This window comes from Electrophorus electricus, chromosome 3 (assembly GCF_041902795.1).
Source record: "Electrophorus electricus isolate QZ-2024a chromosome 3, ASM4190279v1, whole genome shotgun sequence".
NCBI classification, from domain to species: Eukaryota; Metazoa; Chordata; class Actinopteri; order Gymnotiformes; family Gymnotidae; genus Electrophorus; species Electrophorus electricus.
In genome coordinates, this window is record NC_137499.1 from 38,805,828 (window position 1) to 38,810,085 (window position 4,258).

Genomic DNA, 4,258 nt, shown 5'->3' on the forward strand with positions numbered 1-4,258 from the left:
ATGAGCTGAAGTCTGAATCTAGGTGAGATTTCCTCCACCGCCTCTCCGATGCCACGGAAGAGAACTAAGGACTGCAGAGTGTTTGTTAGCTAGGGGGCAGGTGGGGAAGACCTTGTAGGTCTAGGGGAGAGCAGGCACAGAAGATCCATTGACGATGAGGGTGTAGAAATGAAAGTATTAGTAACTGTATCCAGAGAGGGAGAGAAGAAAGTCAGGGTGAGGAAGGGTGGACAAAATAGTAGAAGGGAAGTGATGGAGTGCAGATTGTGACAAAGGAGAAAGAACACATTGTGGAGGTATGAATGGAAAGAGAAGGGAGGGAGAGAGAGAAGGATAGAGGAGCTGTCAGTTGCTCAGCCAACATTTTTAACATCCTGGGGTTGATGTCATCAGGTCCGCAAGCTTTGTTAGCCCGAAGCCTGTAAAGCTTCCACTGTACCTGGATAATGGTGAAGGTAGGGCTGGGTGGTGAGGAAGTATGCAGGGAGCTAAGAATTCCTGGTTGTAGGTGAGGAGATGAAGAGGATGACGTGAGTAGTCAGAAGTTCTCATCAAATGTCATGTTAATGTTGTGTTAAAGGGAGCTATTGGAAAGAATAAGGCTGTCCTCTAGGTTCAGAAGTCTGCTGAGAAAGGAGAGGGTGACAGGTGTCGATAGGTCATAGAGCAGGGACTCTATACTAATGTTTACCTGCACGCTGTCAGCTGTGAGGATTCTGCCTCATCCAGCGTCCTCTTCTCAGTGTACCTACATGATTACTCTGCTCATGCTTCTTTTGTTCAGTGAGTGAGCACTAGTGATGTCTGTGTGCTTTGGGCCTTTACACTAATGTGTGTGTGTGTGTGTGTGTGTGTGTGCGTGCATCAGGGGCCTGGATCATGACCAGTGGGCTGAGCGAGGGCGTAGGTCGCTGTGTGGGTGAGGCAGTGAGGCACCACAGAGCTGCTGTCTCCTCCCCCTCCCACTCCAAAGTCGTGGCCTTGGGTGTCGCCCCCTGGGGGCTGGTTTGCAACCGGGAACAGCTCGTCAACCCAAAGGTGAGGACTGGCCCACTTCAGCCAAGTTATTTCATACCCTTCATCATACATAAGAGTAATAATATTTTTATCACTTTTATTTTTATATAGCACTTTCTTTAAATATTTATATAGATATATAAAGCAAAGAACACATTTAAATACATCAAGATAAAAATTAAATATATAAAATACAGCAGAAGAAATTGCTGAAGTCATATGCACAGTACTAAGTTACTGTAAAGTATTGTAGACTATCATAATGTCGAATAATTTATTTATTACAAGATCCTGGTTTAGAATGGCGTATTTATGCATGTAGATGAGAGGGTGAAAACTTTGTGAATCCTGGTGCAACGATGAGTGGTTTGGAGCCAGACGCATACACGGAGTAGAGCAAGATTTATTATGGGCAAATCCACAGTCGTAATCAATAGAACAATCTAGGGTCCTAGACCAATGCATATAGCATGAAAATACAACATAAACTACATGAAACAAAACACGATTACAAAAAGGGGAACAGCATATAACAATGACACAAGCAACAATAAGATCTTAACAAACACTAGCGATAACAAAACAGGCAGAGAAGACATGAGGCTTGGATTAATAAACAGCAGCTAGGATTCTCAGTAACCAGCGAACAAACAGAGAACATGACAAGGTTTAAATACAAGTACGAATGGGCTTAACAAGACACAGGTGCTACAAATGATGGGTGGAGATAAATGAGAAACGGAAGCGAAACAAATACATGAGACAGGGTAACCGTGACAATGAATATGCTAGGAGGAGCCAAACGTGACGCCTGGGATTATTTGGATTTTATGTAAAAACATGATTTGATCTTATTGCCAACTATAATAATAAATAGAGTATTAGTGAACAAGTGAGACTCACATTTACATTGTCAAATGTCCATTGATTGAATGGCTTAAGCAGTAATATTTGATGGAAAAACACATGTGAACCTCACAATTGACAAATGTGAATTAGACATTTCAATTATTTCAGTTCATGTAAAGATTTGCCGTGCACCATAAAAAACAAACAAACAAAAAAAAAGCATTGCTTCCTGTCTGACATAAAGGCTGACAAAAGTCTGCCAGCTGTGACATATAGTAGATGAAGTGCAATAGTCTAGGGCAGCTTTGTTGCCCACAGGCCTGGATGGCTTGTAGCATCACTGGGGGCAGTGGTAGCTCAATGGTTAAAGTACTTGACTTATAATGGGAAGGTTACTGGTTCAAGCCCCATAACTGCCAAGTTGCTGTTGGGTCCCTGAGCAACGCCCTTAACCCTCAATTGCTCAACTTGTACATAATTGTAAGTCACCTTGGATAAAAGTGTCAGATAAAATGCCATAAATGTAAAACTAGTAAGAGGACAAGTAAGCTCCAAGCTGAGGTCCACTGAAGTGCTACAGCATTATCTCAAAGAGGCCGTTTGAGTAACCCCCACCCCAAGCAACCTAACTGTTTCAGACCACAGGCAAAGGAATGGGTTATGATAGCTCCTAAACGCAGTGCAGAAATCTTCTACAGCTATTGAAAGTAAGGGAGGATTGTAGTTCCTTTAATTATTAAATATCACAAAACCTTTCCTTGAGTAATTTTGGTTGTGTAATCCACTTGTTTTTTTTTAATATTGTACCATAAATATTGTGTGTAGTGTTTATTGAAAAAGACTTAATTTATTATTATGCTGCCCTTACATGCTACGTAGAAGTCAATGAGCATCAATGTAGACGTCACTGAGCATCCATGTCTACATTCTAAGAGATGTGATCCATTTTTTCTTTTGCAGGGTAGTTTCCCAGCGAGATATTATGTTCAGAACACATCACAGGACTCCCTCTACTTGGATAATAACTACCAGGGCTTCCTCCTGGGGGATGATGGTAGCGTAAAACGTCGAGGTGGTGAGATGTGCTTCTTAACTAACCTGGAGGACTACATTTCCCATCAGCGAACTGGAATATGGGGTGAGGGAGAGAAACTGCACTTTAAAAATAATAGTAATCTGCAAAGAAACAGGACTTGATATCTGTAGTTTTACCAAGTTTACTGTACAGAATTATTAAGTCCCTATTATCCTTATCCTCTCGTGAAGCTCAGTGTTCTAAAATAGACGTAAATGGCTAAACAATATTAATGTTAAGAGTAACATCACACATTTTGTTACCATCAAATTATTTTCCATTCATGTTGAAATAGTTAACAGTCTTACAGAGTTGGTCTCAGAGATGCCGGGTCCTAACCAGACAAAAGCGAAAGATGTCCCTGTGGATTTGACTTCCTTTAATTCTTTGATGTAAATATTAGCGAACATGAGCTAAACAAAAACAAATCTACATAGGTGGTTATCTGTGTATGTTCTGTCCTGTAAGCAACCCCACTCCTCTTCCGAGTTATGAGAGAATCTGAGGAATGTTCACCCGTGTAAGCGCGCACATCAGTGCAGCTACTGCCATGGTGGTTCCAGGCTGAGACCCCCCAACCCCTCACAGCTGTCTGGGTCTGATCTCTCCCCTCTACTTCCTGGGTCTTATCTCTCCCTTTTACCGCTTCAGCCAGACTCAAGTAGCCCCACGGCAGCATGTTCTAGCAATCAGAAAAGACCAGGTTTAAACTTTCACTATAGAGACAATAACCTTGGTGACAATAACGCTAATTCACTATCATATGCTTATCTATAATCCAGATGTGCATGGTTCCACTTTATAATATCAGTATTTATGTTCTGTGAACAATGTAACTTGGAGCAATAATTAGTCTGTTTGTCCTTCGTCACTACACCCACCCACCCACACACACACACACACACACACACACACACACACACACACACACACACACACACAGGCAGCGGTAACATTGAGATCCCTGTGATGTGTGTGCTGGTTTCCGGGGAGGCTTCAGTGTTGAAGGTATGTTGGAAGTTCTGTTTCTATGGACCTCTATTGAAGTTAACTACAATACACAACTGGGCCATGTCTCTCTCACTTTCCATCTTCAGAGAATGGATGCTTCCCTGAAGAAAGTGACACCATGGTTGGTGATGGATGGGTCAGGTCCAGCAGCTGATCTGATCACAGAGCTCCTGAGTGACCTGAACTCTACATCGCCCCCTGTGCATGGGGAGGGCTCTAACACTAGAGAGAGCTCTAAAGCTGAGCTTGGAGACAGAGTGCGAGAGATGATCAAGAGACACTTCCCCTTTGAGAAAACAGTTGAGG

General features: G+C 42.4%; 1 long non-coding RNA gene across 1 annotated transcript; it reads left to right on the forward strand.

Moving 5' to 3' along the window:
• Positions 1-2,954: 2,954 nt before the first annotated feature.
• On the forward strand, positions 2,955-4,258 carry LOC145657067 (uncharacterized). The gene is made up of 3 exons (XR_014122909.1): positions 2,955-3,004; positions 3,885-3,949; positions 4,039-4,258. It is a non-coding gene; the product is annotated as an uncharacterized LOC145657067 (long non-coding RNA).